Source organism: Ovis canadensis, chromosome 26 (genome assembly GCF_042477335.2).
Source record: "Ovis canadensis isolate MfBH-ARS-UI-01 breed Bighorn chromosome 26, ARS-UI_OviCan_v2, whole genome shotgun sequence".
Lineage (NCBI taxonomy): Eukaryota > Metazoa > Chordata > Mammalia > Artiodactyla > Bovidae > Ovis > Ovis canadensis.
This window is the reverse complement of record NC_091270.1, coordinates 55,585,363-55,606,802: the sequence shown is the minus strand read 5'-3', so window position 1 is coordinate 55,606,802 and position 21,440 is coordinate 55,585,363. Positions and strand designations below refer to the sequence as shown.

The 21,440-nt window shown below is 44.9% G+C and overlaps 2 long non-coding RNA genes across 3 annotated transcripts; one reads left to right on the top strand and one right to left on the bottom strand.

Moving 5' to 3' along the window:
• Positions 1-353: 353 nt before the first annotated feature.
• On the top strand, positions 354-11,553 carry LOC138430779 (uncharacterized). Of its 2 annotated transcripts, none has more exons than XR_011253383.1 (4): positions 354-2,025; positions 2,594-2,663; positions 3,161-3,230; positions 10,460-11,553. It is a non-coding gene; the product is annotated as an uncharacterized lncRNA (long non-coding RNA). The 2 variants fall into 2 exon arrangements; XR_011253384.1 differs by having other exon boundaries at positions 613-2,025; positions 3,165-3,230.
• Positions 11,554-11,726: 173 nt separating this feature from the next.
• On the bottom strand, positions 11,727-17,348 carry LOC138430781 (uncharacterized). The gene is made up of 3 exons (XR_011253386.1): positions 16,254-17,348; positions 15,360-15,677; positions 11,727-12,956 (listed from the first exon to the last, which is right to left on the bottom strand). It is a non-coding gene; the product is annotated as an uncharacterized lncRNA (long non-coding RNA).
• Positions 17,349-21,440: the final 4,092 nt, after the last annotated feature.

The following is a 21,440-nucleotide window of genomic DNA, read 5'->3' as shown; positions in this document are numbered from 1 at the left end:
TATTTAAGTCCTGGGTGGCCAGTGACGATGGCTGACAGCGTCAGCTGACTGAGTCGTTTTGTCTCCTGGGTTGCTCAGTGGATGCACAACCCGCGTGTCATGTGGGTGTTTCTGGTGGGTGTGAAGGTGTGACTCGCAAGTCCATCCTCTCCATGGAGGGTCTGTGTATGCCTCTGCGTACCTCCACTCCAGATCATCTCGTCTCTGATCTCCCAGGTTTTTTCTTTCCAGACCCCTGACTAAAGCCCAGACCTTTGGCTACTGCCCAGGAATACTGATACAGTCTCACTTCTGTCCAAAGTGAAGGACCAGAGGCGTTGTTAGCAGCGCTGCCCAGTGGGGAGTGTCCCCCTCAGTGTCTTTTGAATATGCTCCGTGTTGAAAGATAAACTTAGGCATTTCAAATATTTTAATAGTTTATTTGGACATTTTTTGATTCAAATCAGCCAGCACCAAACTGTGTTGAGGCAGCTTCACCGGCTGGAGCTCAGAGACTGGCTTGTAGGAAGCAAGGCAGGGACTTGCTGGTTGGATACAGCTTAAAGCCTGGCTGGGTGAATGTGATTGGCTGTCCTTAGTTTCACTTTAATAACCTTGAGGCATTTCAGCCTTAGATTTTGGTTTGCTGACTCAGGCTGTCAGGACATTGGAGCCATATCAGTCTAACAGCCTCCTATTTGATTAACACCCTGAATACGGCTTTAATGCAGCTGCCATCTGTTTTCAGCTTGAACTACTGCAAGGAATGTTTAGGAGAGAGAATCGGTGAATTGAAGGATTTGGTAAATGATTCCCCTTGTCTTCCTTCCCAAAGTCTTTGCTTCCCTTCTAATCCTCTGAATTTTCTATTCCCTCCTAGAGTATAAATTCCACCAGAGTAGGATTTATTTTTTATTTTTGGCTGTGCTGCTTGGCATGCGTGATCTTAGTTACCTGACCTGGGATTGAACCTGGGCCAATGGCAGTTGAAGTGCAGATTCCTAACCACTGGACCACCAGGAAAGTCCCCAGAGTAGGGATTTTTGCTGCTAATTCAGCCCTGGGATTTCTTTGGAAGGAATGATGCTAAAGCTGAAACTCCAGTACTTTGGCCACCTCACGCGAAGAGTTGACTCATTGGAAAAGACTCTGATGCTGGGAGGGATTGGGGGCAGGAGGAGAAGGGGACGACAGAGGATGAGATGGCTGGATGGCATCACTGACTCGATGGACGTGAGTCTGAGTGAACTCCGGGAGTTGGTGATGGACAGGGAGGCCTGGCGTGCTGTGATTCATGGGGTCACAAAGAGTCGGACCTGACTGAGCGACTGAACTGAACTGAACTGAACTTGCTGCTATGATCCCTGGTGTCTAGAACAGTACCTGGTACAAAGTGTGTTACCAATAAACATTTGTTGAATGAACCAAATGAGTGGATCTCAGAAAATTACTCCACCAACCATAAGACTGGTTAGAGGCACCCATGATTCTTCCCCTGTTTGCTTTCCCACAGCTCCTCCTTCCAAAACTTAACTTACTGTATTCTCCAAATATCCCCTGCACAGCGCTGCCCTTCACCTCCGCTACAGCTGACAGTCTCCCTGAGTTCCTGCAAGAGGCAAATCTCTGGTCTTCCTGCCTCCACTTTTCATTGCTTCCCAAGCACCATTCATTTTGTTAGGGAATTGTTGATTGAAGCTAAGCGCCTTGCTCAGGCATGATGATGACCTCTTGCTTGAGTTGTCTCCCAGCAGAAGGCCCCGACAAGAAGCACGGTGCTGCTCCTGGGAGGATTCAGAGGGAACAAAAGCAGGGAGAAGATGCCAACCCATAATATGTCCTGCCAACCTCCCAGAATCCTTTGTGCTGGAGTCCATCTTGGCTGAGAGAAGCACTCGCCACCAGGAAGGACCCTGAGTCAGAACTAATATGGGCCGAGCAAGATGACTGGCCAGAGACAACCCAGAACCTAATCCATCACTATCAAACCTGCAGCTGCGAGCCACGTAGCAGGGCATTCTCCTGGGCGCCCCTACCCTCTCCCAGGTTCTCCTGGGCACCCCTACCCTCTCCCGGGTTCTCCTGGGCGCCCCTACCCTCTCCCGGGTTCTCCTGGGCGCCCCTACCCTCTCCCGGGTTCTCCTGGGCGCCCCTACCCTCTCCCGGGTTCTCCTGGGCGCCCCTACCCTCTCCCGGGTTCTCCTGGGCGCCCCTACCCTCTCCCGGGTTCTCCTGGGCGCCCCTACCCTCTCCCGGGTTCTCCTGGGCGCCCCTACCCTCTCCCGGGTTCTCCTGCCCCTACCCTCTCCCGGGTTCTCCTGGGCGCCCCTACCCTCTCCCGGGTTCTCGTGGGCGCCCCTACCCTCTCCCGGGTTCTCGTGGGCGCCCCTACCCTCTCCCGGGTTCTCCTGGGCGCCCCTACCCTCTCCCGGGTTCTCCTGGGCGCCCCTACCCTCTCTACCCGGGTGCCCCTTCCCAATAAAATCTCTTGCTTTCTCAGCATGCGTGTCTCCTCAGAAAATTCATTTCTGAGTGTTAGATAGGAGCCCATTCTGGGGCCCTGAAAGGGCCTGCCACCGTTTTAGTCACTGTTGACTGAATTGATCTTTTTCAGATGTAAATCAGATCATGTCTTTTCTCGGCTGCAAAGCTGCCTGTGGCTGCCCACCTGAGAGTGGGTGACGGTAAATATTGGCCCTGCTCTGTCTCACCTCACACTGCTTGCAGCCAAGCCGCACTGTGTTTTCTTCCTCAAGCATATCAGGCTCCTTTCTGCCTCTATCTTTGCTCTGCTCTGTCCTTTTTCATTTTTGTGCAAATTGGCTTCCTCCTGTCATTCAGGTTTCAGCAAAATGCCTCTTCCTGAAGGAGTCTTCCCTGGCACCCAGTCGTAAGGAGACCCCCCCATTTCTCTCCATCCCAGAGCAGTTTTTTTTCTTCATATCTCTTATCACTATTAGAAACGATCTCCTTTTAAAAATATTTTTTTCTGAGCTTTTAAATGCCTCTGTTAGAATGTAAACTTTTTGAGAAAAGAAATCTTATTGTTCTTGGGAACAAAACCCATATTCCCAGAATCCAGCCAAGCATGCGGCACACACACGTCAACACACACACACACACACCAGTACAAACAGAAAAATGTTAGCGCTGATAGTGACTTAAAATATCTCTGTTTCAGGAAGACAGCAATGAAGAGCGGTTTGTTCATGACCTTGGAAAAACCAAGAGAGTTGTTTTTACCGTCACCAGTAAGTACAGGGGGTGGAACCCTTGGCTGTAGTTAGCAGAGGCTGTAATGCTTTTCTCTCTCGTTATTTGAGGCTCAGCTTTGATCTCTGGGACCAAGGAGGAAGGGTCATGGGTATGTTGTTAGCTTCTTTAGAATTGCTTGAAAGCAGCGTACCTTGAATTTTAAAAGCCTAATTATGTTGTTTTGAACAAAATGCCTTTACCTTGGGAATCAGCCAGTTTTTTTGTTTTTTTTTCTGTAAAGAGCTGGAGAGTTAATATTTTTGGCTTTATGGGCCATATGGTCTCAGTTGCTTCTTCTCAGTTCTGCCCTTCTAGTGCAAAGGCAGCTATAAACAACACTTACGCAAGCGGCCGTGGCAGGGCGTGACCTAGAGCGGGAGTTGGAAATCGGGAGGCAGATTTGGTCAGTGGGCTGTAGTTGCATAATTCCTGCTCTAAGTCTTCAAGGAAGTACATTTTCAGAGATGTTTAGCCAGCTAGTCTTTCTGTGCCAGTAGGGGATCCAGAAACTTTGCAGCATAAATTTAGAAGGCTGGATTTGGGGACTGGAAGAGTAACAATAATTGTAATAGCAATAGCTGACGCGACAGAGGATGAGACGGTTGCATGGCATCGCCGATTCAATGAACATGAACGTGGGCAAACTCCAGGAGATGGTGGGGGACAGGGAAGCCTGGGGTGCTGCAGTCCATGGGGTCTCGGGGCTGGACATGACTTGGTGCCTAAACAACAGACACCGCTTATGTAGTACGTGGGGCAGTACTTCAAGTACTTTTCTTAACGTCTTCTAGTTTCATCCTCCAGTACTCTTGCCTGGGAAATCCCATGGACGGAGGAGCCTGGTGGGCTGCAGTCCATGGGGTCACTAAGAGTCAGGCACGACTGAGCGACTTCATTTTCACCTTTCACTTTTCACTTTCATGCATTGGAGAAGGAAATGGCAACCCACTCCCGTGTTCTTGCCTGGAGAATCCCAGGGACGGGGGAGCCTGGTGGGCTGCCGTCTATGGGGTCGCACAGAGTCAGACACGACTGAAGTGACTTAGCAGTAGCAGCAGCAGTTTCATCCTCACGATGTTACTGAACTTGGGTCCACCTGCCTGAGTGCCCAGTTAAAGCCAATCTGCCGACACCAGGCTCTGGGGAAGGAAAGTACAGTCTCTGTTGCAGGGCATCAGACAAGGCACCCGGAGATAGCTAGTTCTCTGGAAGCCCAAACTTCCTATTGGGTTTCAGGAAAGCATTTTTAAAAGTCAGGTGTGGGAGGGGAGTTGCAGTTTTTGTGATCAATCAGCTCATGATTGATGAGCCTCTGATTGCTCATCAACCACCCTCTGATTGCTTTAAATCGTTATTTAAGAAAAAGGAGAAAAAACCCCTCCTTTTTCTCATCCATAAATTGGAGTTGTTACTGGAACAAACTTGGGTCCACTTTCTGCCTCACAGCAAAGCCAATTTACTGACACTGGGTTGTGGTGAAAGGAAAAAAGACAGTGTTTATTGCAGGGCACCTAGCAAGGAGTATGGGCAGCTCATGCTCAAAGGGCCCAGACTTCCTGATGGTCTTCAGGCAAAGGCTTTTAAAGGCAGCCTTTGAGGGGAGGGCTGCAGGGTGCATGACTTTCTTCTGATTGGTTTGTGGAAGGTGACAGGGTGATGTTTCAGGAATCTTAATCATCAGCATTCTGGTTCCAGCCAATCTGGGCTCTTGTGCTTGTGCTCAGCCTATAGTGACCATCCTCCACCTGGGTTGAGGGGAGGTCTTAGTTCCTGGAGAACTACTCAGAGATATGCATCAGTTCAGTTGCTCAGTCTTTGCAACCCCATGGACTGCAGCACGCCAGGCCTCCCAGTCCATCACCAACTCCCAGAGCTTACTAACTCATGTCCATTGAGTCGGTGATGCCATCCAACCATCTCATCCTCTGTCGTCCCCTTCTCCTCCTGCCCTCAGTCTTTCCCGGTGTCAGGATATTTTCCAATGAGTCAGTTCTTTGCAACAGGTGGCCAAAGTATTGGAGTTTCAGCTTCAGCATCAGTCCTTCCAGTGAACACCCAGGACTGATCTCCTTTAGGATGGACTGGTTGGATCTCCTTGCAGTCCAAGGGACTCTCAACAGTCTTCTCTGGCACCACAGTTCAGAAGCATCAGTATGCATCAGATCGTTGTATATTTTTCTTGAGGAGGAACGCAGGTCTGTTTCATCACTGTACTATTGTCATTCTTTTTCTTCTTTAACTGCTTTCTTTTGTTTCTGGAATCTCATACTTCCCTAATTAGTAACTGCACCTGCCTTTTCTTTGGAGCTTAGGGAAGGTCTAAGAGACTAAAGCCTTTTTCTATAAACAACAAATGGGGACACAGAGGAGCTTTTGTACCCAGGCGGGCCCCACAGGGTGCTGCTTGGTTTCAGAGTCAGTAATATTATCTATGCAACAATGGTTTTGAGCCTCAAATAAAGTTATTATTGTATTAACTGCCTGCTCTATACAGAGAGTGGCTGTTTTGTTGAGAGATGAATGTGGGCTTTTCCATATTAATGAATTCTCTAGGAGCTTGGTTGCTAAGTTCAGAAAATTCAATTGATTTGGATTTTATTATCTCATATTTCTATATCTATATAGGTTTATTAATACTATTATTATTACAGTTACTATTATAGTGTCATCCATGTGACCTGTTATTAAATAGGAGAAACGCTTTGTCAAGGTAAAAATCGCCATATCCAGATATTAATTCCCCTAAAATAAGCAGTGTAAACCATAAAGCATTAACAAAGAACCTTAAGACATTCCTTCTGCAGAGATGAAAGATTAGAAAGCTGCCGCTCTTGGCTGGCTCAGGCCCACCCCTTCCTAGAGCAGCGGGGGATGAGATGACCTCTCAAGGTTCCTTGTAGCTTTTGGTTTTGTTTTCTGATGTCTGTTTAAAGATTATGCTAATACTGCCGATGTAAAATCCTTTGTACACAGTGATGCTTAAAAATACTGGCTCCTGACCTGAATCTATCCCTGCCTAGTTAAAATTGTATGCTGGAGATTAACAGGACTCAAATACTCATGTTTTATACAAGCCACTGGGTCTTTTTCTTATCCTCTAAAAGATTTCTTGTTATTGTTATATTTTGGGCTAAAGCAGAAAGGAGAAGGTTGATAAAAAATGCATTCAGATACAGAAGGATTTAACTAAGCTTGATTTTTATATTGTGGGTGAGAAAAGGGAATGAATAATAATGTAGAATAAAAGACCCAGGAGGTGACCCCCCAGAAAGATGTCACCAGAGCAGCTTATTAACTAGGAAAGAGGCTTTGTAGCTGAGAATAAAGTTCCCAGATTGGTAAGCTGCATGGATCCAATAAGTAACTTATCTAAAATTTTGGGAGAATAGGCTTTGGAGCCAGTGTAGGAGGGTTCAGACACTAGTAGTTCTGACCTCTAATGGGCTTTGTGTTCTTGGCAATGTACCTTGTGCTTCTCATCTATAAAATGGGAATAATGATAGAACCTCAGGGTTGTTGGGAAGATTAAAGAGGTAATAAATGTAAAGTGGTTAGCATGGTGCCTGGAATATGTGTTCAATAATAGCAATTAATTAAAAATCACATGTTCTATTGTGCTTTATTTTGTTACCTTTTTGTTTTGCTTCTTTCCTTTTTTTCTTTTCTGCTGCACCATGCGGCTTGTGGGATCTTATCCCAGGGATCAGATCTGAGCCCCACTGCAGTGGAAGCGTGGAGGCTTAACCACTGGACCATCACGGTAGTCCTTCTGTACATTTTATGATGGAAAAATTAAAATGTTTTCAAAATATTCAGAGAGAAATATAATAACACCCCTGTATTCATCAGCAGTTACCCATTTACGAACAATCTTGTCTTACCCAATGCCCATTCACTTCTCTTACTTCTTCTTGATTATTTTGAAACAGATTACACTCATACACTTTACTTTGAAATATTCCAGTATGTATCTCTAAAATAAAGGTAGCAGCACACAGTGGCAGAGTTCAGAATATGTCATTGAGACATAAACATTATTTTGAAATGAAGTCATTTGAGAATAAACTTCTTTCTCCCCTGAACTCTTTTTATCTGCCTAAGAGCAGAGACCCTTGGAAGAACTCAATGGTGTTAAAATTTCCAGGAATGTATAACCAGGGAAGATGGACCCATCACTCTTATGAGAAGCTGGAGCCACATCTACACAGACATTGTCCCAAAACCGTACCCGTCATCTGTTCTTAAAGTCATTTATCTTTCCTAAAAGTCACTTGTTTTCCCAGAAGTGCCCTTTCTTCCCTCTTCTTCCCCTATTAAGGTTCATCAGTCCCAGACTCTAAAGATAAGACACCTTTTGGAATCATGTTCCTTTTTGCTTTGCTCCTTTCTTCCTTTATTTCTGGCTCCGCCTTGCAGGCTCCTGCCCATTCTGATAACCTTGAGATATATCTGGATCTGTCTGCGTTCTGTCCTCTTCCAGGCTCTGCCGCCCCGGCCCACGCCACTGCCCTCTCCTGTCCATGTCGCTGTAGCGGCCCTTGTAGTAAGTCTCCCTGATTCTCTCCTTGAGTCCCTGCCACCTGTTCTCAAATCCAACAGCCAGAATAACCCTTATAAAACCTAAGCCATTTACACAAATCCATTGCTCAAACCCTTTCAGAGTAAGTATTGAAGTCCTTACAATGATTCAAAAGCTTCTAAATAATCTACTCCACTTCACCTCACTCTGCTGCTGCTGCTGCAAGCCGCTTCAGTCGTGTCCGACTCTGTGCGACCCCATAGACGGCAGCCCACCAGGCTGCCCCGTCCCTGGGAGTCTCCAGGCAAGAACACTGGAGTGGGTTGCCCTTTCCTTCTCCAATGCATGAAAGTGAAAAGTGAAAGTGAAGTCACTCAGTCACTTCCGACTCTTCACGACCTCAAGGACTGCAGCCCACCAGGCTCCTCTGTCCACACTCCAGCCTTATTTTAGTGCTTGGCAGATCTTTATTATTATTTTAAATTAATTTTTATTGGAATATAATTGATTTACACTGTTGTGTTAGTTTCAGGTGTACAACAAAGTGAAACACTTATCCGTATACATATATCCACTCTTCTGTAGATTCTTTTCCTATGTAGGGTATTGCTGATTATTGAGTAGAGTTCCCTCTGCTATACAGGAGGTCCTTGTTTTTTTTCTGTTTTACATATAGCAGTGTGTATATGTCAATCCCAAATTCTAATTTATGCCCTTTCCTCTTCCCCCTCGGTATCATAAGTTTGTTTTCTATATATCTGTGACTCCATTTCTGTTATGTAAATAAGTTCATTTGTGCCATATTTTTAGATTCCACATGTAAGCCATATTATATGATATTTGTTTTTCTCTTTCTGACTTACTTCACTTAGTATGATAACCTCCAGGTCCGTCCATATTGCTGCAAATGGCATTATTTCTTTCTTACGGTTGAGCAGTGTTCCATTGTATATATGTACCATATCTTCTTGGTCCTTTATCCTGTTGATGGTGGCTCAGATGGTAAAGAATCTACCTGCAATGCAGGAGAGCAGGGTTCAATCCCTGGGATGGGAAGACCCCCTGGGGAGGAGAATGGCTACCCTCTCTAGTATTCTTGCTCGGGAAATCCCATGGACAGAGGAGCCTGGCAGGCTACAGTCCATAGGGTTGCAAAGAGTCAGACACAACTGAGCAACTAACACTTTCCCTTTTTTCCCCAGTATTCCACTGTGTGTATGTACCACACTTCTTCAGCTATTCACATGTCTTCAGACGCTTAGGTTGCTTCCTTCGCCGGTTTTTAAATGTGCCTATCGTTTCCCTTCATAGGGCCTTTGCTCTGGCTGTTCTTTTTGCCTGTAGCGCTCTTCTCCCAGATTCCCACATGACCAATTCTCTTCCCTTCTTCAAGCCTTTGCTCAAATGCCACCTTCTCTAGAACCTGCAGCCTAACCGCTCAAATACTGTACTCTACCTCCTGCCCCCACACTACTGATCATTCTCACCCTGCTTCTCTTTTTAATCTTCTAAGGTATTTAGTTCCCTGCTCACATACTTATAATTTACTTGTCCGTTGCTTACATATTTGTTCCTCCCAAAGGTAAGTTTCCTGATGGTAGGTCTGTTTGTTCACTGAAGCATCCCGTGCGTCTCGGTCAATGTCTGGTACAGAGAAAGTGCCTCAAAGACACTTGCTGGACGGATGGCTGAATTTCTGTCAGTTATCCCTATAAAGAGATGAGCCAAAGGACCTCTGGCTCAAGTGACCATCTGCTCCCCATTTTTTTTTTTTTTTGCTCTTCTTCCTCTTGGCAATTCGTCTGTGTGCCTGGCACTGTATTAAATGTTTTCCAGTATTGTCTCATTTAATCCTTCAAACAACCCTTAAGAAAATAGGTGCTAATAGCATCCGTCTGCAGATGATGAAAATCAAGCTTAGGAAACCTTAGCTCCTGGCCAAACATGCAGAATGAGAACTGGAAACAAAATCCAAGAGACACCTAAGTCACTGCTTTAAACCACTAAGTCATTCCTTCCCCGGTGGGTGGAATTGCTCTAAGTTTAGTCATTTATGGCAATTTCTCCATTTGTTCATTGAATAGACATTTATCCAGCACCAACAATGTCAGGTCCTTAGGACACATCAGTGGACCAAACAAGAATCCTTGCCCTCTGAACTTTCATTTCATCGACCTCTTTCAAAGCTCTGATTCAGGGCTAATGTGGAGAGAGTCAGGCAGTGTCCTAGGGTCTGTGGGTCTTAGGTCATAGAGGACATCCTTCATATAAAATCATTCTTCTTATGTGGTGTATATAGACAATGGAATACTTCTCAGCCATCAAAAGGAATGAACTACTATTATATGCAGCAACATGGATGGACCTAGAGATTGTCATACTAAATGAAATAAGACAGACAGAGAAAGACAAATATATGCTCTCCTTTATATGTGGAATCTAACATATGGCACAAGTAAACGTATCTACAGAACAGAAACAGACTCACAGACATAGAGAAGAGACTTATGGTGGGCAAGGGGCAGGGAAGAGGGGAAAGGATGGAATGGCTTAGCAGATATAAACCATTATACATAAAATGGATAAACAAGGTCTTAGTATATAGCACGGGGGGCTATATCCAATATCCTGTGATAAGCCATAATGGAGAAGAATACGAAAAAGGATGTTTATGATCACATGATAATTGAGTCACTTTGCTTACAGGGGCTTCCCTGGTGGCGCATATGGTAAAGAATCTGCCTGCAACGCAGGAGACCAGGGTTCGATCCCTGGGTCAGGAAGATCCCCTGGAGAAGAGACAGGCAACCCTCTCTAGTATTCTTGCCTGGGAAATCCCATGGACAGAGAAGCCTGGTGGGCTACAGTCCACGGGGTCACAAAGAGTCAGAGGCAACTGAGCAACTAACACTTGCTGTACAGAAGAAATTGACACAACGTTGTAAATAAACTACACTTCAGTAAAACTGAAAAATATCATTCTTCTTCACCCAAACTTGTTTTGACAGCCCATCTGAAGTACCTGGATTAATGCCACCTTTGGTGAGATTTGAAAGGCCTTTAAGTACTTTCTAAAAATGTTTAGGTTGGCCCCCACTTTACAGATGAGAAAACCAAGGCTTAGATGACTTTGTGACATTCTGAAAGTCAGTTAGTAAATGGCAGAGGCAAGATTTCTGGCTTCAGACTTTATGCTCATGATACTTAGTTAACACTAGAGCGTCACCTGGTGCGCTGAGCGGGACAGGGTGGGGATGATGGGGGTGAGGGGTGTTCTGCCTGGTAGATAAGAGGAGAATTGGACAAGAAAAGGAAGGGATCCTGGAGGCCCAGACTTGCCCAAATGTTTTTCTGCTCTGGGGTAACAGGGCCGTGTTTGATTACCAGGGGCAGGTCAGTCCTTTGGCGGGGTGGGGGACAATGAGAAGAGGTAGGGCAAGGGTGATGTTGGGAGCCCTACAGGCTGGACTCTTTGTTTGGAAGCATCTGGATATCTTTTCTCAAACTGACTTCTGGAGGGCACAGCCTCAGAGGCACCGGAGCTGGGGCTGGAGAAAGTCACTTGGGCTGGAGAAAGTCACTTGAGCTGGGCCGTGGCCTTCCACCTCACCTGCTGGACGGACTCAGCCTGACTCAGGATGTGGCAGGTAATGTCTCCACCTGGTTGAGATGGGAAATGTCTAAAGAGCAAGGATCCTGTTCATTTCCTTTCTGTTCTTCCTGTCCACATGGGAGAGGAAGTGAGATGTAATAGAGAACAGGCTTTGGATTAAAAAAAGTGGCTCTGTCATTTACCACCCAAATTATTTGTTTCCTGTCTATAAGAAGGAGCTGAGGCACCCACTCCAGTGTTCTTGCCTGGAGAATCCCAGAGACGGGGGAGCCTGGAGGGCTGCTGTCTCTGGGGTCACACAGAGTCAGACACGACTGAAGCGACTTAGCAGCAGCAGCAGCAAGGCGCCAACAGTACTTATAAATATTCATTCATTTTTGGAGAATTTATTGGCATCTTTTATACATAAAGAAGTATACATGATAAGTATTAAGGATTTGATAGTTTAAAGTTTCTGGCATATACTTGCTGTTGAATAAATAGTAGCAATTATTATTGTTATTATAATTACTGGTATACATGAGTGAATCAGCAGTGAGTCTTCTGGAATGGTAGATATCACATCAGTTAGCATTCCAACTAACTAACTAGAAGCCCCAGCCTAGTATCTTTGTGAAGCCTTATCTGCTGGGAATGATCCTTTTCCTGTCTAACTGCAAGTACTATGTCTTTCTGCAATGGCTATGTGACTTCTGACAACCCTGGTCAACTGTATCCCAAAAGGAAATTAAGCTGCTTGCCCTGAATATCTTTCTGTTTCATGATGCTTAATAGGGATTTGCTAATGAGAGTCAGTCAGTAGAAAATAAGAAATTTTAATTAGGATGCTCTTTAGCTGTTCCTTGCAAATAATGGAGCTATAATCTTACTCAAGGTTGTTGGGAAAGCAATTCTCATTTCAATTCTTACAAGTAATTATTATTTAGTGTTTATAACACTTTGTATTTCCTTAAATTTTTTCAATTATCTTTTCCATTATTCTTTAGGGGAAAAAAAATCTCCAGAAAATAAAACCTTTGAGGCATCTTAACATACTAGTCTCTGTTCCACAGATGGGGGAAAATGGGACAGATCTTTAACAAACACCAGTGTATCCTGTTATGCTTATGAAAACGATAGAAAGTTCTCTCTTAATGATTAGTCACAAGCAACACTTACCATTAAAACAAGAAGTACATGCACGCACACACACATACACACACAGAGATGGAAAAGATGCTGTTGCGTTAATGCTTGCAATGTTCAGTGAGCAAAAACAACTCTGTATGACTTCTTTCCAGAAAATTCATGTGTTGAATAAACCCAGATTAAAGATGGTGATTTCATCACCTCTTTGTTAGTTTCTTGCCTTCAGAATCCCTGTTTTCCTCCTTGTCTTCTTCATTTCTTCTATTATTTTTTTAAATAAAAAAGTGAAAGTGAAAAGTGAAAGTCAAGTCGCTCACTCATGTCCGACTCTTTGCAGCCCCGTGGAAAGTGGCAGATTTAATAATGGTGAGTCTTTTCATGAAGGTGGTGAATGCAAACTCTTCCACTGAGAATGGATGGACAAGGTCCTACTGTAGAGCACAGGGACCCATATCCAGTCTCCTGGGATAAACCAAAACGGAAAAGAATATTAAAAGAACAATGTTTATATGTGTATAACCAAGCCACTTTGTTATACAGCAGAGATTGGCGCAACATCATAAATCGACTTCATCTACTCAGTTCAGTTTGTCAATAACTCAGTCAATTTCAGTTTCACACAACTACAAACGTTTGTTTTTGGCTCCTACACTCTGGGTGATCTGGGCTGGTCTGCTCCATGCTGAAGGGGCAGTGTCTACCCAGGGTATGCTTCTTTCACGGCAAAGACTCAAACACGATAGTATAAGTGTAATGCATAAGCACATATTCAGTCTTTGCTGGTGGCTCTTCTCATCAGCCAAAGCCAGGCACCCTGCCATCCCAAAGCTTAGGGGCAGGGAAGCTTGCTCCATCCATCAGGCGGCCAGAGCACGGGTTTGGATGTGTTACTGGTGCGAGTGGAGAGGTGGTAAAGCCCTGCAGACAGGCAGTGTCTTCCTCTTCCCCTCTTGCCCTAACTCTTCTGACTTGCCCTTTAGAGCGTTAACAGCAACTGAGCAACTGCAAGACAGGGTCACAGTAAGATAAAGTCTCAGGAAGGACAGCCGCCCAAGGATGTGCCAGGTCAAAATGTAATACCTAAGGAGGCTAGCTGGGGTTTCCCAGGGATGTTAGACTTACGGCCAAGACACTTCCATAATTTTCTATCCCTGTATTGTAGCCCTTTGCCAGTGACTCTGAGGATCTTCTCTTCTGAAGGTAGGGTCTGTTTCCCTGTCTCTGGAATCTGGGTTGGCTGGTGGCTTGCTTCAGCCAATCCCAGTCATCATGGGCTTGGCATGCTTCTGTTCTCACCTTGCCACCAGCACGAGAACGAGCCCAGGCTAGCGGGCTGAAAGATGAGGAGACCAGGGGGAGCAGAGTCTCTGCTGAAGCCAACACTGGTCAGCCAGGGCACAGCCGGCCTGCCAGCTGGCAGCAGACAGGAGTGTGCTCAGATCCACAGACTGCACAACTGCCCCGTACCCGGGGGGGGGAATGATACATGGATGCTGGTTTTTAATTGTTGTTTACAATGTGTTAGTTTATGCTGTACAGCAAAGTGATTCAGATATACATATATTCTTTATATATATAGTTATATATATATATATATAACTATATATATTCTTTTTTGGGGGGTCTTCTTTTCCATGATGGTTTATCATAGGATACTGAATATAGTTCTCTGTGCTCTACAATAGGACTTTGTTGTTACGGCTGCTGTTTTAGGGCATCAAGTTTTGGGTGGCATGTTAGGCAGAAGACTAACTTAAACACCCTGGATCGTCTCATCTTGGGCTACCTGGTACCACACCATCACTTTCCCAGGTCCTCCACATTCTTGGGACGAATAGGAGATGATAAAACATTTGCTGTTTTGCTGGTGCCTTTTCTCATTGCCCAAAACTGCACCCCCACAGTTCAGGAGATTTTTTCGTGCCTGACATTTACACAGTTAGCTTATATAGTGGAGAAGGCAATGGCAACCCACTCCAGTAATTTTGCCTGGAAAATCCCATGGACAGAGGAGCCTGGTAGGCTGCACTCCATGGGGTCGCTAGGAGTTGGACAGGACTGAGCAACTTCTCTTTCACTTTTCACTTTCATGCATTGGAGAAGGAAATGGCAACCCACTCCAGTGTTCTTGCCTGGAGAGTCCCAGGGACAGGGGAGCCTGGTGGGCTGCCATCTCTGGGGCCGCACAGAGTCGGACACAACTGAAGCGACTTAGCAGCAGCAGCAGCAGCAGCAGCAGCAGCAGCAGCAGCTTATATAGTGGGTAGCTATTTCTTTAGAAAGATTCTAGGATAAAAATAGGTTTTGGAGAATGTGGTTACTGATACAATACAATGGAAAGGAAAGCTTACAGTGTTTTCTGTTCAAGCTGTCCGATGGATTCTGATTTCTGTAACAATGATAATTAATTGTAGCTGGGTAGAAAATCCATTCTCTTTATGGAATCAGTGAACTGTAGAGGAATTTGTCAGTAACCGTTGTCTGGAATTTTAGTCTCCATATAGGAGATACAATAATTTTGCCACGATAGCTAACATACAGCGACACCAATCCAAGACAGAGAAGCCTGTTATGCACTATTTGTGTATTTCTAGAAATATGCGATACTGGGATTGAGGTCAAATAGGTAAGGGGCCTGATAGCAAAGCTCTACTTTTCTCTTCCCTATTTTATATCAGCATGTTGACTTAAAGGAAATGCACAACATAAGAGTTGTGAGTTGAGTTTCACTGGGGGCAAAAAGAAGACTATGGCCCAGGAGAGAGCAGCTCAGATAGCCTGAGAAACTGCTCCACAGAGGCAGGGGGGAAGAGCAGTACACGTGTGAGTTTGGGGAAGCGGGGATACATGCAATGAAACACATACTTTTTTTGCGGAAGGTCTCTGCTAGTCCTCAGAAGCAGACATCACCATGAAGGACTTTAGTGCTTTTCTAGATGAGAGGAGATGCAAGAATTGGGCTCCCAAAATCTTCTGAAAATATCTAACTCTCTGAAGGCCTGTTCCGCCCATTTTCCCCAGAGCACCGATCGCCTCATTTCTGCTCTCCACCTTGAGCTCCTTTCAGAGGGTGTTGAAGGTCAGTGGCTTTGACTGCATGACTGCAGCGGCTCATGATTTAATCCTTGTAAATCCTTGCAAATCAGAGGGAGATGGCAAGTGCCAATTTGTAGTTGACAAGCCCTGAAATACAATAGAAAGAGAAAAATGTGAAGATGTGAGTGTGGCAGACTTTTGCAGTTATCAAACATAATTAAGGCCATGATCTTTGGGATTTGAGGAAATTATCAGTCTATGAAGGTATCAGGGGAACTTTCCATCTTTGCAGTTAACCTACAATTCCACTGTGGATTTTCTGTGGTTTAGTGTTTTGTTATCAATGTTTTTCTGCTCATAGCTGAATGCTACTAGACTACCCTTCACTTTTGTGGGTGTGTTTCATTAGTTAATTTTTTGGTGTACTATTGTTATTGGATTAGAGGCTGGTTTTAATTAGCCTGTCCAAAGAATGGGGACTGCGTCGCAAGTGAAATCTATGCTAAGCAAGAGATACAGCAGGATGTCTCACACTGTTTCAATTTACACTGATAAATCTATTAATCTACTTGGAAAAGTTTTCTCAGATGTGGTGGACTTGTACTGTTCCATTCACAGTTCACCTCTGATCCCTCCTGGAGGGCAGAGTTGTTATTTTTCTTTGTGGCCTCAGAGTCTAGCATAGATAAGCACTGAATAAATGCATCAGTCATTTTGGCTTACCAGGGGCTCAGCTTCCATCAAGCCTCTTTGTAGGGCCAATGGGAACATGAAGGATTCACGCCATTTTTGCGTATTCACTCTTACTGGCAGGTTTCACAAACGGAAAGCCTTTCCCTTAAAGATGTCAGGTGATGTTTTGGATTTCTTCTTGAGTCCTGGAGCTTGGTCACTGAAGAACTCAACTTGTACGATCATCTCTTTTTTAAGTGACTCATTAACAGGAGAAAAGAAATATTTCTATGAAGAATGTGAGGGCAATAATGTTTGCATTTTGCTCACTACTTTAGCACCTAGAAAAGTCCTGACACATAACAGGAAATCAGTAGACATCTGTTCAATGAATAAAAAGAAATTGGAAGAGGAGAGAGACCAGGAGATCTAGGCGAATTCTCACCCCAGCTGAAGAAGTCTTGAACCGCTGCCTCTTCCTTAGACTTCCCGGCAAGAGGGGACTGCCTTGGGAAAGTGTTACATGTCAGTTATAAAGACAGGCGTGCTTTAGGTTTCCTTTCCCTCGCTCTTTATCTGAATCCCTGCCCGCCCCGTTTTCCTGGCTTCGGGTCAAGTTTAATGCCAGCTCCAGGCTGAGGTCCTTGATTACTCCTCTCTCATGATCTCTCCCTTATCTGAACAGGTGGGATCAAATCTGCCCATGGAATCGTACACATTTAATATCCCTGTTACTTAAATTGGGCAGATATCCTGAGAGCAATTTTATAAACGTGCAAGGGGGACTTCTCAGGTGGTCCTGTGGTCAAGATGCCACGCTTCTACTGCAGGTGGCCGGTGGTTTGACACCCGGTCAGGGCATTAAGATTCCATATGCCTCATGGCTTTGCCCAAACAAAAAACAAACAGGACCCATAAACATGCCAGGAGCTCAGGAGAGAGAGCTGGGCTGGAGATGCGCGTTTGCATCACCGGCATATGGGTACTGATGAAAGCTGTAAGGGCAGATGAGATCGCTTGGGAGAAATGCGTAGGATGAGAAGAGGCCAGGGAAAGCAGCACTTCTCAGCCAGGAATGTGCACATAAATCCCCTGGGAATCTTGTTCAAATGCTGATTCTGATTCAGAAGGCCTGGGACAAGGCCCACGATTCTGAATTTCCATCATGGTCCAGAGGATGGCGATGCTGCTGTTTCATAGACCACACTTGGAAAAACAAGGGCATAGATGATTGAAACTTAAGGAGCAATGATATTTTAATAATAGGTAAAGGGAGAGCAAGCTGCAAAGAGATTGTGAAAAGCTGCTAGAAATGGAAGAAATCAGGAAGTGTCATGGAGCGAATGGTGGGGAGATTTTCAAGACAGAGAGCGTGTTCAACTCAAAGACTGCTGAGAGATAGTAACCAAGAGCAGGCTCTTTCGGATTCTGCAGGAAGAGGTATCTCTGGTGATCTTAGGGCCATTTTCATGGAGTAAGGAGGACAGATTTCTTTGAAAGGATGAAGAGAAAGGAAGCAATAGCAATTGTTGGATGCATATAATTTTCAATACAGTAGAAATTTGAATATGTTTATATACTGAAGAGAAAGAAGGAGCAGATCTATTATGCCTAACAACCTAAATGGGAAAAGAATTTGAAAAAGGATACATGTACATGTATTACTGAATCACTTTGCTATACACCTGAAACTAAGAGAATATTGTTAATCAACTGTTGGTTGTTGTTGTTTAGTTGCTAAGTTAGCCCATCAGGCTCCTCTGTCTATGGGATTTCCCCGGCAAGAATACTGGACTGGGTTGCCATTTCCTCCTCAGGGGTATCTTCCAGACCCAGGGATTGATCAAACCCATGTCTCCTGTATTGGCAGGCATATTCTTTACCTCTGAGCCACCTGGGAAGCCCCTAATACACTATACTTCAAAATAAAATAAAAATACATTAAAAAAAGAAACAGGAAGCAGAGAAGAAAGGCCAAAGAAAGGCAAGAAGTAGGGCAGTAGATTGGAACAAGCTCTGAAGAAGGTGGGAGTTGACAGGAGTCAGACAAGAGGCAGAAGAGGATGGATAAAAGCTGAAGTCTGAAATCTGCAATCTGAAACAGGTTTAGGGAAATGGGATTCTTACATGAAGCTTCCGTTTCTCTGTGAAGGAAGGTTAGAGTTGTCCATGGGACGCTGACAGAGGAAGGTGATATGCCGAGGTAACAGGCTTAAGGAAAATCGTGAAAGTGTGAAAGAGCTGTTGAGGCCAGTGGGGAACGGGATGGACCAGGGACAGAATTTCTAGGCAGAACTGAGTTTCCAGTTGAGGTTTAAAGCCTTGAATTTGTAATGGTACCAGTGCTCCAAGTGACATGACTTTTCTCCAAGAGAGCTGCTCGACAGCCTGGGTGTGCGTGCAGGAGGGATGATCCACGGCTGTCTTTTCACTGAGCTGGTGTCATAGTCCACACAAGGCGTTTCAGATTCTTGACACGCACACTTGGGTGTACCCACACCCACACGAAATCTTGAATTTGCCATTTACAATACCCAACATGGAGTTTCTATGTATTTTTCTGGTAAATGAGGCTTTGGACCTAGGGGAATCACTGATTCCCAGTTCAAACAGATATTAGGGAACTGTCAGCAAAAGTTAAAAACCAGGTTATCTTATTCTTTTGAGCTTCACCATCTAATAGGGTAACCACCAGCCACATGAGGTTATCGAGCACATAGAGTACTGCTAGTCTGAGCTGAGGGCAGCTATAAGTATGAAACACACACAGGATTTCCCGAGTGGCCCAGTGGTTACGAATTCACCTGCTGATGCAGGGCACAGCGCAGGTTTGATCTCTGGTCTGGGAAGATCCCACACGCCGCCGGGCAACGAAGCCTGTGAGCCACAGCCGCGGAAGCCCATGCTCTCGCAGCCCGTGCTCAGCAGCGAGGGAAGCTGCTGCAGCGAGAAGCCCGCGCACCGCAACTTAGAGTGCAGCCCCCACTCGCCGCAGTTCACAGGAAGCCCACACGCAGCAAGGAAGACCCAGCACGGCCAAGAAAGAAAGAAGTGAATTAAAAAAAAATGCACACAGGATTTCAAGACTTACAACTAAAAGAAAGCAGAATGTCTTATAATAATTATAAAATATCCATTCCATGTTGAAATAATAATAAGATTTGGCTATGTTACATTAGATTAAACCAATTGTTTAAATTATTTTCAGCTTTCATTTTACTTTCCGAAATATAGCTGCTGCTGCTGGTAAGTTGCCTCAGTCGTGTCCGACTCTGTGCGGCCCCAGAGACAGCAGCCCGCCAGGCTCCCCCGTCCCTGGGATTCTCCAGGCAAGAACACGGGAGTGGGTTGCCATTTCCTTCTCCAATGCATGAAAGTGAAAAGTGAAAGTGAAGTCGCTCAGTCGTGTCCGATTCTTAGTGACCCCATGGACTGCAGCCTACCAGGTTCCTCCGTCCGTGGGATTTTCCAGGCAAGAGTACTGGAGTGGGTGCCATTGCCTTCTCCTAATATACTGCTAGAGGATTTAAAATTACATGGGTGGCTCACTTGATGATTCTGCTGCATGGAGCTGCTCTCGGTCCTTCTCTGGATCAGTTAATCTTTACTGTTAGTTACTCTCTGTTTCTGCTCGTCCTGTTAATCACTGTGTCCAGTGGTACAGCTCGGTCTTTTCGGAGCTCAGATGATGGCTGACTTTGCCACCCACTTTTTAATTGCTACTATTTCTAGGAGCAGTTGAGTCACGTCTTTGAATTAATCAGAGAATTTTTGCCAGAAGTCCCGTGGATTGGCAGCCTGCCAGCGTGCAGAAGCTGAAAGCCTGACTCAAATGAGGAAACTAGTCCTTTCCGGGTCCCAGCAGAGCCTCTTATTGGAGATGGGGTTTTCCTAGCATCCATATAGGGAACCCAGGGAAGGATTCAGACTGGCTCTACCTGCGCATCCCTGAACCAACCCCTGAGGTCACACAGGAGGATGTCGTCCTAGTGTGAGGATGACCCCCACTTTGATTGGGTCACATGCTGAAGCCTGTGACTGGTGGGGAGAGTCTGTTACTAGAAGGAGGGGGAGAGAGAAGTGTGTATGTGTGAGGCGGACAGAAGAGTAGTTCTACGGTCTACTATCATCAGCAAGAAGTCTTCAGACCCAAGCCTTTTATTTCAAGGGCATGTTGTACTTCTGCTTGATTGAGCGTCAGCAGGCTGGAGTTTACCCAGAGGAACGTGTGCCTCTAAGAGCACAAACCATCCTGAATTGGAGACTAAGTGACCTGCATGGAGAACACTTACGCTTTCCCTGAACCGTTTGTTTGCCTCCAAGTCTTGTAGTATTTGTACGGTTTCACTTAGTAAGAGTCTAGAAGAGACAACTGTAAGTGTTGAGTAATTATCTGCTGCTCTGAGTGCCTGAGCCATCACCCACAGCGAGGGAGTGTATGCAAACTGTACAGGAAAACAGCCCTTGGGTTGGTTCTGTAATTAGTCCATGTTTGTAATAACTACATTCCAGAAAATTGTTTCTCCATCCACTTTCAACATATTTTAAGAAGACTAAAATCTGCATTATTTAAAATCATGGTATAGTGTTGCATTAAAAAAAAACCCAACTAATTCTTGGGGTGCTTCAAATGAACCTTGGGAATTCTCTTTGAAAGGAAGATAATCTGGAGATGTGAGAAATTTAATTGCTTCTGCTCATCAGCAGACTGTGGTCTTGTTTCTATGCTTTGTTTTTCTTTACCTGTTGATTTTGAGATTTGAGGACATGGTCTGTCAACAATCATTGACAAATTGTGAGGATATCATTAGCTTCAACCTGTAATTAAAATAGTTTTCATAACCATTCATGATACCATTCTTGTGAGGAAGGCCATGATAGATAGAGAAACAGAGAATCAGAGTTATTAAGAAGTTTTTCTAAGGTCATACAGATAGTAAGTGACAGAGCTGGGTCTTAAACCTATGTTTTCTATATCAGATAAGGATGCTTTTGGCTACATGTGACCAGGTACCTGGGTCATCGTGGCTTAATCACAAAAGACCATTAGCAATCTCACGTAAACGGAAGACTGCAAGCAAATTGTTCTAGGTTAGTTCAAGGAGCCGGGCTTGTGTCTCTTTGATTCTCTTGACCTGCCCCTTACGGCCACAAGAAGACTGCAACAGCTCCAGCCGTCACATCTGCACGTTATAGAATCAATCCAAAGCAGAAGAGAGAGACAGGAATCCCCCCCCC